Below are 12,682 nucleotides of genomic sequence, written 5' to 3' on the forward strand. Positions count from 1 at the left end.
TCACTGCTACAATCTAAAATATCTAAAACCACATATTACACACATAAAGATCTCCAGGAAAGTGTTCTAAAGCTTCTAAACGTCATTAACATATATTTTTTTGCAAAAAGGGCGAAGTGTCCCTTTAAGCCCTTGAGTTGTCAATCTGACTTAATGAAACTCTGACCGTAACCCATTCTGGGTGGGATATACCCTTTTTGTGTTTTAAGCATTATAATTTAGCTGTTGAATAATAGCAGATTTACAAGCTCATAACGCCGCGCTATGAACTTGATTTAAAAAAAGAATGTGGCGCAAATCTTTGAATATATACTTTCTTTCAGAGCGTTTTTAACTCAAATCTTTGCTTCTGGGGGATCCCTGGAACTACATATATTCAGATGGGGGGTCGGCGGGGCAATTACATAATTTTTGGGTTCCTTGACATGAAATATTGAGGACCAGTGATATATTTCAGAAAACTGTCAAGACATTTAAGAAAGAATCGACGTCAGGCCTAAATGGGCTAAGGAAGCGTGCGTGCACGCGTGTGAGTGTGAGCACACATAGACTAGTGAGCACACATAGACATCAAAGGGGGCTTCAGCCCCTGCCCTTTTATACCCGTCTGTAAAACAACTGCCCTCTCCATGACAACGAATGCAGCGTTTACTACATGGTGAAAGAAATGCAAATGCCACTCCTTTCCATGCCATGCCGGAAGGCAGCATTCAGAGACTATATATAGGGTACAACAGCAGTGGCAAGCAGTGAAGAAGGGAATCATTGGCTAATAAATAATGACCACCGACCGTACATTGGGGACCAAAAGGAGGTCTGGCAGAAAAAAGACTCGCTCGCAGCATTAGATGTTAACCTATTCTGACCTGAGATCAGATTCATACGAGGTTTCCACTGGACACACACTGGTCTGATTAACCCATTCTGACCTGAGATCAGATTCTAAAAAAGTCGCTCTTCAATAAATAAAAAAAATAGCAAATCTACAAGCTCGTAGCTTGTAGGTCTGCTATTTTTCAATAGCTAAAGCATAACATAGTGCTAACACCGAAAGGGGTTCCCTATAAGGAACCCTAAGGAAGACTCCTGTTCACATCCCAGAATTTGCAGTCAAACCCAATAAGGACCACGGCGGGTTCTATGATTTAATTGTCATACAGGCAGGTATGATTGCTGCAAAAAATAAACAATTATATTACTGATAAACTGGAAGCCTCCAACTTCTCCATGTCTCAAGACGAGATGTCTCAAGGAGATGCTCTCTCTCATGCTGCGCTGGAACAATTCCGTCATGACGGTCAAGCTAAGCTATGAGTTCCAAAACATTTCAGGCCATAATCAGGCCATTCCCGGCACTGCTTGTTCAGTACACGATATCTGCAGCTGCATCTTTTACTAATGGACTCATATTTATCCCTGCTTTCTTGTGTGTGTGTGTGTGTGTGTGTGTGTGTGTGTGTGTGTGTGTGTGTGTGTGTGTGTGTGTGTGTGTGTGTGTGTGTGTGTGTGTGTGTGTGTGTGTGTGTGTGCATGCGCGACCCGTGTGTGCGTCAAAACGGTTCCTAGTTCGATCCCTGTGGGCTCCCCCAGAGTTTAGTGTCGAAGTGTCCTTGAGCAAGACTCTGAACCCCTAATTGCTCCTGATGTGCAGGTTGGTGCCTTGCATGGTTTCCTCCAGCATCGGTGTGTGTGTAAAGTATCTTGGATAAATGTGCCATTTTCCATTTGAGAACACTGCACCTTCAACAAAGGAAAAAGAAGGGGTTTAAACAATTATAATAAGTGAGTCATGGACAGCTTAGAGAGGGTTTTAACAGCTTTTGCAACCTGCAGAAGACATGACATGACAGCTTGGCTTTGGAACAGAGAAGGAGTTGGCAGGAGACAGTTGACAGATATGGGCTGTTTGACACCAGACCTGTCCAGATTCTATCTGCCCTGGTCTCCCTTTTATATCATTAGATAAAATGTCAGTCAGACGCACGCACGCACGCACGCACGCACGCACGCACGCACGCACGCACGCACGCACGCACGCACGCGCACGCACGCGTAAAATCTTCTATAAATTCTTCTGAGTTCTATAAACGTGGAATGTTTCTACTACTTACTTACTATATGTACTAATTAATTAAACTATGTACTATATGGCCAAAACAGACCTGGAGAAGAACAGAGGAGAGTGAGGCAAAGACCACCGGACTACCGTGTGGGCCCAGCTGAAGAAAACGGGCCCAAAACAGAGTCCGACGGCGGGGTGTGATTGCGGCCCTATTAATATATGCTCCACCTATAGGAGCCAACAGCAGTAAGTCAAGTCACTTACTATATGTTATAAAAAGGATTATATACGCCTGCCACTACACAGTAAGTGGCAGGCGTTACAGTGTAATGCCTGAGAGAAGGGGCGTTACACCTGGGAACGATTCTACAAATGTCTTCTAAATAATGACAGTTTTCTGAAAAAGCTATGTTTCTATGTCAGTCGTTCTTCGATTTTTCAAAAAATAGCAGACCTACAAGCTCGTAGCGCGCCACTCGGTGGCGCGCTATGAGCTTGTAGGTCTGCTATTTTTCAATAGCTAAAGCATAACATGACGCTAACACCAAAAGGGGTTCCTGCCCCAAAATGGGTCAAGGAAACACCTAATGGCTAATTCTGGATAGAATTTATCACCCTTAAAACCCTTAAACAAACACCAGCTGCATACGTAAGTAATGGGCAGACACATGCAGCATTATAGAGCTGTGAGTATGTGTAATATAACCTAGATCTTTTCAAAATTTAATTTTTACTAATTATTGACCCAACGGCTCTACCAGCAGAGTCCGCCAATGTTCCAATTCCAAGATCATAGGACATTAATTCATCATTCAGCATAAAACCCAAGTACTTAGCCGCCCATTTTCACACATATAGGCCTAATAAATATAAAGCAAAGTAAAGCAAAGTTACCATGTTTACCCAGGGTAACTGGACTAAGCTCAATAACTTGTTTACAGCCAGGCCCTGCTCATAGAACATTTCATGGTAGGGGTTCAATGCCTTGCTCAAGGGCACTTCAGCGGTGGTCATTTTAACGTGCCGGTACGAACAACACAAATAGTAGAAATGTAATGTGCAGACACTGCAGAGTTATGGATCAAAGTGATCAAACATGTCCGGTTGTCATATAGTGCCCGGTGGTGACACTCCCTATACAGGGACAGGGACGCGGGGGTGGGGGGGAAACGGTGACCATCAGGGTTGAAATGCAGGGTCACCCCCGCCCCCGGTGGGTTTGGGGGGTCTTTCATGTTCCCGTGGCGTTTCCCTGAGGGGGGGGGGGGGAAGTGTCTGTCCACACTGTAACGCAGATCAACCGCTGCGTGTGAACGATCGTTTCCCCTGCGTGCGTACACAGTTAAATGTCAGCATGTCCTGTCCAATCCACTTTATTTATAAAGCACATTTTTATACAACAAGGTTGAAACAAAGTGCTGTACACAAAGAAATACTAGAATATCAAGAACAAAGCAACAACAGTAGCCTACATATAAACAGGCCAAGGAGTACCAGTGAGTTTTCAGACGTGATATAAACACAGACAAGGATTGAGAAGCTCTGACATGAGGTGGAAGTTCATTCCACAGTGTGGGTGCTACAACAGAAAATGACCTATCCCCCCCCGGGATTTCAGCTTGGATTCAGTGATCTTGAGAAGTGACCTCATGTCCGTGTATCAGTGTATACTACAGCAGTGGTTCCAAAGGTTGGGTTTCCGGGGACCACTAGGGGAGGTCCAGGGGGTCCCCAAGCTACGGTAAATTAACCCATTTTGACCTGAGATCAGATTCTAAAAATGTCTTCTACATCCTGACAGTTTTCTGAAAAAGCTATGTTTCTATGTCAGTCGTTCTTCGATTTTTCAAAAATAGCAGACCTACAAGCTCATAGCGTGCCACCCAGTGGCGCGCTATGAGCTTGTAGATCTGCTATTTTTCAATAGCTAAAGCATAGCATAATGCTAACACCAAAATGGGTTCCTGCCTTGGGTTAAAGTGTGGAACCAAATGAAATGGACCCTTATGGGTCTTTAACCCTGAGAGTGTACACATTTGTATACACTCTCAGAGTTAAATTAACTTTGATTTTTACAATATAAATCGGGGGTCCTCCCAGAGATAGAAATGCCATTAAATGGGGGACCGTAGCCCTAATTCAGGTCAAACCTTGGGGGGGGGGGGGGGGGGGGGGCCCTTGAAATGAAAGATTTTTGGAAATCACTGCTAGAGCCGCACAAATCTTCTCTTATGGGGGTCCTATTTTCAAGAGCATATATATATATATTTTTTTTTCAAACACCCAAATGCCATTAGCATTCAAATGATATATTTCAGTCAGCACTTTATATATCTTTGATTTCCCGACCTCCTTCTCACATTTCCTTTTAATGACAGAACGTATTATGTCTCCTTTATTCACTGCATGTGTTTTTTCTCCATCTCTCCACACATGTCTGGACATGGTATTAAATCAGTGGGCTTAATGTTGCAGACGTTTAACTCTGGAAGATTTAACTGCTCAGTCCCTCCTCTATAAGTAGCGATTTATTCCCATCCTCCTCTTATCTCTCCCATCTTTACAATGCGTTGACGAGGCCACTTACTGTTTATGACTTCACTGAAACTGATCATTAATCTTGGGAGAGAGAGAATAATTCCTGCATAAATACTTACTGTATTGACTTATTGTAATGCAGTTGCATACTGGGAACCCCTTTTGGTGTTATACTTTAGTTATTGAAAAAATAGCAGATCCGAGTGCCGCACTACGAGCTTGTAGATCTGCTATTTTTTGAAAGTCACACCCGTGTGAACTGAGTGGTGCAACTCCCCTCTCTCCCACCCCCCCCCCTCCTCTCACTCTCTCTCCCTCTCTCATTAGCAGGCAACAGTGCAGCACTAATACTATCTCTCTCTCTTTGTTTCTGACACAACAGCGCCCCTACTGGTACTCATAGTCATTGGCTCATTAACGTCACATAGGTGAACACATACTATAGGTGAACACATACTGTAGGTGAACACATAGGTGAACACATACTGTATAGGTGAACACATATATAGGTGAACACGGACACTGCTGTTCCTTGGAAATCGTGAAAACGTGGTGCACATCTTTGAATATATATATTCTGTCAGAGCGAACATATTTTCTTCCGGGGAGTCCCCCCCACAGACATTTAGAGGGGCAGGTGCTCAAGTGAAAAAAGGGCACCTTGTGCAGCACACATTTTAGCTATTGAAAAATAGCAGATCTACAAGCTCATAGCGCGCCACCGAGTGGCGCGCTACGAGCTTGTAGGTCTGCTATTTATTTATTTTTATCGAAGAACCACTGACATAGAAACATGGTTTTAGATTGTGGGGGCCTAAATAATATAGTGTAGAAGCGTTTTTTTTATCAAGATTTGATCAATGTCACCGCATGGTCCACACACTACAAATTAAAAAGAGAACTTTTTTTTTTTTTTTTTTTTTAAGAGCAAAATTGCCAAAAGGGCAAGGGGTGCTCTAGCACCCCCTAGTGTCTATCTGTGCACGCCACTGATTCTGGTGCTCCTTGACATGAAATAGTTTGAGAACAACTTGATATAGAAACATGGGTTTGTAGAATCGATGCTCAGGTCTAAATGGGTTAAGAAAAAACCTCCCAAAACGGGTGCTCAGCGCCCTTATAGTTGCCACCCATCCACCCATCCATTGCTAGTAGACGGGTTCTTCTTTTGTTTTTCACTTCTGTTATTATTCTGTACCACCTGGTATGGATGTTTGTCTGCAGCCTTAAAGTCACAACTGCTGCAACAACTGAACATTTTGTTCAAAGATTGTTGGACAACCACTTCAGGGACTTTATACATCCACGTATGATAACAGCATCCTAAGGTTATAGCAAGGAATATCACCTCTAATACTAGCCATGTGTTGTATGGAGAGTATAGGTTGCTGCCTTCAGGAAGGAGATATGGTGTACCAGCATACAATAAGGTCAGACTAAAGAGGTCCTTTGTCCACCAGTCGACCTTGAGGCTTAATCAGGAGTTGTAGTAGCCACAGGATAATCTAAGCGGTGGATATTGCTCTTGTCTTCATGTCTTTATGTATGTAAATTGTCTTGTTCTTTGTGTTATGTCAAATGTGTGTATATGTGTTCTGCATTACTATGTAGTCTTAGTTTTAGTCATGGTAGCTTAGTTTTCATTCAGTTTCCGTTTAGTTTTCCTTCATGAAAAAAGGTAGTCGCTGAACATTTTTCGTATTAGTTTTAGTCGACGAAATCAACACTGTCTGGCAGCCCCTGGATCGACTGCACAAACTTACATCTTTTATGACTAACACTAAAACTAAGACTTTATGCATGTGCTGTTTTGGCTGCATGTCTGCCTGTACTTTCCAACCCTTAATTGTACTTTAAACACATTTAGGCCTGATGTCTAAAATAAAATAAAAAATCTTCTAAATCATGACAATTTTCTGAAAAACCTCATGTTTCTATATCAGTGGTTCTCAATATTTCATGTCAAGGACGCCCAAAAAATATATGTAATTGGCCGCCGACCCAACATCTCAAAATATGTTGTTCCAGGAGCAAAGATTTTAGTTGAAAACGTTCGCTCTGAAAGAATATATATTCAATGATTTGCGACACGATTCGCGCGATTAAAAAAGAAATTAGCAGACCTACAAGCTCGTAGTGCGGCACCGAGTGCCGCGCTTCGAGCTTGTAGATCTGCTATTATTGAGAAATAGCTAAAGCAGAACAGAATGCTTAAAACACAAAAAGGGGTTCCCGCCCCAAAATGGGTTAAACACATTTAGAGCTAAAAGAATGAATGGAGATAACATTGAATCAATCAGCGCGCCGGTGTGCGGAGGGCTGATAACGAAAGCAGATTAATTACCACCGACAGATCTGGTTAAGGACTGGCAATAAAGAGATCAAGCAGTGGGTGAGAAGAGAGAAGGGAATTTAGAGGGAAAGAAGATGGCGGTTTCCCCCCATTTCTCTTGACAGCTTTAATTCCCACCACTTTGTGGCACCACAGTTTGGCAATTTGCACTTGAATGGAAAATGGAAAATGAGTGAAATGTTGTAAGAAGTGTGAGCTGAATGATTGAGGACTGCACTCACATTATTAACCCATTTGGACCTGGACCTGGATTCTATAGAAATGTTTTTTAAAATCCTGACAGTTTTCTGAAAAACCGCATGTTTCTATGCCAGTCGCTCTCAAACATTTTCATGTCAAGGACCCCCAAGAATATATGAAATTGGCCGCCGACCCCCATCTGAAAATATGTTGTTCCAGGGACCACCCCCCACAGAAGCAAAGATTTGAGTTAAAAACGTTTGCTCTGAAAGAATATATATTCAAAAATATGAGCCACAATTTCACGATTTTTTCAAAAAATAGCATATCTACAAGCTCATAGCACGGCACTCGGTGCAGATCTGCTATTTTTCAATAAAAAAAGTATAACATCATTTAAAACACCGAAAGGGGTTCCCGACGTCCTGAATCGGTTGATTACCTGCACGGATTAAAACCTACATTGGACATTAAGAATCATGTGCTAAAACTGCGGAATGTACAGTATTCTCCGTGCTGAAGAAAAGTGGGCCAAGTAAATAAAGGCTATATAGGATAACTTCTCCATGATCCACGTGACTTATAAATTCAGCTTGAGGTATATGACACGGCACTTCAAACACTGATCTTAAATCGTGTAAACGGGGCGCAAATGGGGCAAGCAAATATAGATGAAATCAGACTAAATCCTGCTGGTTCAAGTTTTGATCATGTATTGCTATATGCTAAACAAATTAGCTTAGCAAACGTATGGTCGAGTTGAATTGAATTTAATTGAATGTATGGTCTATTATTGTACCCTTGGAATTGAGATCATGTCCTGTTTTTCAATAGCTAAAGCATAACATGATGCGAACACCAAAAGGGGTTCCCGGCCCAAAATGGGTTAAACTGACAACATATAAACACTCTTGTAACACAAAATAGTTACATTTCCTCGAACCTCGTGACCAAAGTGATTAACTTAAATCCTGCTGAACATAATTTAATGTACATTTATACAGTAGAACTGACATATTGAGCCTACACGACACACAGTGTGGCATCCCCCCCCCCCCCAGTAGGCTAACTTCACATTCAGTAGATCCCGTGATCTTTTGTGGTCAGATGTAATTTCCTGGGGTCTAGTAGGACTATAGTAAATAATATTAAAGAAATCGCCATAATAATTTGTAAAAACATTTTTTAGCCCCATGTTCCCTGTCAGAAATAGGTAAAATCCCTAAAGTGAAAGAAAGAAAAAAAAAACTCACAAAACACTCATCTTTTACTATCTCTCATAACAACGTATAAAACATGAACCGTGGTTGAAAAAACCCCAAAGTTGTCCTTTTAATCAATTTTGGGCGGGAACCCCTTTTGTGTTTCAAGCATTCTGTTATAGGCTACTATAGCTATTGGAAAATGGCAGATCTACAAGCTCACTCGGTGGCGCGCTATGAACTTGTAGGTCTGCTATTAAAAAAAAAAAGTGGCACAAATCTTTGAATAGGTATTATATTCTTTCAGAGCGAACGTTTTTTGTTATTTCGACGTCAGGCCTAAATGGGTTAAAGCCAAGTCATATTTGTATGAAGTATGGTTTTTATTACAAGCGTAACCTGACTTTGTGACCCAGAAATCCAGAAAAGTGGAACGTGGTGGTTGAGACGGCCCTCGGTGCTCCCTCACGTAATCCCTACTGTGGGAATTCTAGAAGTTTTGGAATGTGGGAGAGAGAGGGAGCATTTATAGAGCTCAGATATAAGTGTGGCAGGGGTTTGTAGATGGTGTTGTGTTTATTCACGACGTCAACTCAACAACGCAAAGGTTATATGGAGTGTTGGCGCACATTCATCCATTCGTTCAAGTTTTATTTATTTCTCGAAATTACACTCGAGTAATTAAACTCATTTTCAGTGTCGTCGAGTAATACAACATCATATAAAAAGCATCAGAAGATCAGGACAAGTTAAACAAAAGGTATACATGTGAATTACATAGGTTTACAAATTTCAAAATGATCTAAAAACAGTTACATATTGTGGGGATCTGTATGTACACCAAGATTTTAAAACGACTCAGGGGTACCAATGTGGTAAATTTTAATGTTGTTTGCAGGTCATTCCATGCATTATTAGGGCCACAGAGTGCAGAAGTGCAGATGGCAATGCCAGACATTTCTAATCATGTTGTCCTGTTTACAGTGTTGGCTTTCATAGGCTTCTGGTTGACAGTCCAATAGCAGGCTTTTCCTTATTGACAAACAGCTGAACAGGGTCTCAGGGGATGCTGGGGATTACTTGGTTCTGGGCCACGCAGAAATTCTTTCGCAATTTTTTGCAATTTTGCAATTTTGCAACTTTGCAATTCACCCTTTGTCAGCCTTCCCAGCTCAGCCAGGGCAAAGTGACACAAAAACCACTTATTCTGACTTGCTTTTTTGTGCTGACACACACGGTGGTCTATATTGTGTGAGTGAGAGAGTGTGAGAGATTTTAAAGAGTTCTTTACACTGCATACAGACCAGTACATGACCCATTTTTTTTCCTTAAATGTTTTCGCCATTTTTTCGCCATCGAATTTTTTTCGCCATCGAATTTTTTTCGCCATCGCATTTTTTTCGCCATCGCATTTTTTCGTCATCACATTTTTTCGTCATCGCATTTTTTTCGTCATCGCATTTTTTCGTCATCGCATTTATTTTGTCATCGCATTTTTTTCGTCATCGCATTTCTTTTGGCATCACATTTTTTTCGCCATCGCTTTTTTTCGCCATCGCATTTTTATCGTCATCGCATTTTTTTCGTCATCGCATCGCATTCAAATCGAACAAATCTCAAATCGACAAATCGAACAAATCTCACTGCGGTAACGTGTGTGGACAAATCGAACAAATCGAACAAATTCAAATCGAACAAATCTCAAATCGAACAAAATCTCAAATCAAACAAATCTCAAATCGAACAAATCTCAAATCTCAAATCGACAAATCGAACAAATCTCACTGCGGTAACGTGTGTGACAAATCGAACAAATTAAAATCGAACAAATCTCAAATCGAACAAATCGAATCGAACAAATCTCAAATTGAACAAATCTCAAATTGAACAAATCTCAAATTGAACAAATCTCAAATCGAACATCGAACGTCGAACGTGTGTGACAAATCGAACAAATCGAACAAATTCAAATCGAACATTTGTTCTATAGCCATTTGTGCTATAGCCATTTGTGCTATAGCCATTTGTTCAATAGCCATTTGTGCTATAGACATTTGTGCTATAGCCATTTGTTCTATAGCTGTAAAATCTAAACACATTAATGTGTTTTAAAAAGTGACTAAACACGTTCTTCTGTTTATAATCCAAACACTGTGACACGCTTGAGAAGTGTTACAATTAAGTGTTTAAGCGCTTGGATTTAGTGTTTAAACTAAGTACCAGGCCTGCTGACAGGAATTTTGGGTTTGGCACAACTTTGAAATGGACCCCTTCCCATGACAACATGGCCCCTGGCGTGACAACAGGTATTGCACAACCGGGGAGGGGGGGGGGGGGGGGGGGGGTGTGCATGTGTTCCCAACGGGCATGTCCCTAGTTCTATCAAAGAGTTGAAAGCTCATCGTTGAAACTTTTCACAATGAAAGGCTTAATAAAATAAATCCATGCTGCGGGCCACCGGCAGAGATTTCATGAGCTATCTGTTATAGTTTCCACGTTACATTGTGTGTTAGTTTCCACGTTACATTGTGTGTTAGTTTCCATGTTACATTGTGTGTTAGTTTCCACGTTACATTGTGTGTTAGTTTCCACGTTACATTGTGTGTTAGTTTCCACGTTACATTGTGTGTTAGTTTCCACGTTACATTGTGTGTTAGTTTCCACGTCACATTGTGTGTTAGTTTCCACGTTACATTGTGTGTTAGTTTCCACGTTACATTGTGTGTTAGTTTCCACGTTACATTGTGTGTTAGTTTCCACGTTACATTGTGTGTTAGTTTCCACGTTACATTGTGTGTTAGTTTCCACGTTACATTGTGTGTTAGTTTCCACGTTACATTGTGTTAGTTTCCACGTTACATTGTGTGTTAGTTTCCACGTTACATTGTGTGTTAGTTTCCACGTTACATTGTGTTAGTTTCCACGTTACATTGTGTTAGTTTCCACGTTACATTGTGTTAGTTTCCACGTCACATTGTGTGTTAGTTTCCACGTTACATTGTGTGTTAGTTTCCACGTCACATTGTGTGTTAGTTTCCACGTTACATTGTGTTAGTTTCCACGTTACATTGTGTGTTAGTTTCCACGTTACATTGTGTTAGTTTCCACGTTACATTGTGTGTTAGTTTCCACGTTACATTGTGTTAGTTTCCACGTCACATTGTGTGTTAGTTTCCACGTTACATTGTGTTAGTTTCCACGTTACATTGTGTTAGTTTCCACGTTACATTGTGTTAGTTTCCACGTTACATTGTGTGTTAGTTTCCACGTTACATTGTGTTAGTTTCCACGTTACATTGTGTTAGTTTCCACGTTACATTGTGTGTTAGTTTCCACGTTACATTGTGTGTTAGTTTCCACGTTACATTGTGTGTTAGTTTCCACGTCACATTGTGTGTTAGTTTCCACGTTACATTGTGTGTTAGTTTCCACGTCACATTGTGTGTTAGTTTCACGTTACATAATGTAACGTGGAAACTAACACACAATGTGACGTGGAAACTAACACACAATGTAACGTGGAAACTAACACACAATGTAACGTGGAAACTAACACAATGTAACTTACATTGTGTTAGTTTCCACGTTACATTGTGTGTTAGTTTCCACGTTACATTGTGTTAGTTTCCACGTTACATTGTGTGTTAGTTTCCACGTTACATTGTGTGTTAGTTTCCACGTTACATTGTGTGTTAGTTTCCACGTTACATTGTGTTAGTTTCCACGTCACATTGTGTGTTAGTTTCACGTTACATTGTGTGTTAGTTTCCACGTTACATTGTGTTAGTTTCCACGTTACATTGTGTGTTAGTTTCCACGTTACATTGTGTGTTAGTTTCCACGTTACATTGTGTGTTAGTTTCCACGTTACATTGTGTGTTAGTTTCCACGTTACATTGTGTGTTAGTTTCCACGTTACATTGTGTGTTAGTTTCCACGTTACATTGTGTTAGTTTCCACGTCACATTGTGTGTTAGTTTCCACGTTACATTGTGTGTTAGTTTCCACGTTACATTGTGTGTTAGTTTCCACGTCACATTGTGTGTTAGTTTCCACGTTACATTGTGTGTTAGTTTCCACGTCACATTGTGTGTTAGTTTCCACGTTACATTGTGTGTTAGTTTCCACGTTACATTGTGTGTTAGTTTCCACGTTACATTGTGTGTTAGTTTCCACGTTACATTGTGGTGTTAGTTTCCACGTTACATTGTGTGTTAGTTTCCACGTTACATTGTGTGTTAGTTTCCACGTTACATTGTGTGTTAGTTTCCACGTTACATTGTGTGTTAGTTTCCACGTTACATTGTGTGTTAGTTTCCACGTACATTGTGTGTTAGTTTCCACGTC

Source organism: Protomyctophum parallelum (assembly GCF_964188405.1).
Source record: "Protomyctophum parallelum genome assembly, chromosome: 22".
In the NCBI taxonomy this organism is placed as follows: domain Eukaryota; kingdom Metazoa; phylum Chordata; class Actinopteri; order Myctophiformes; family Myctophidae; genus Protomyctophum; species Protomyctophum parallelum.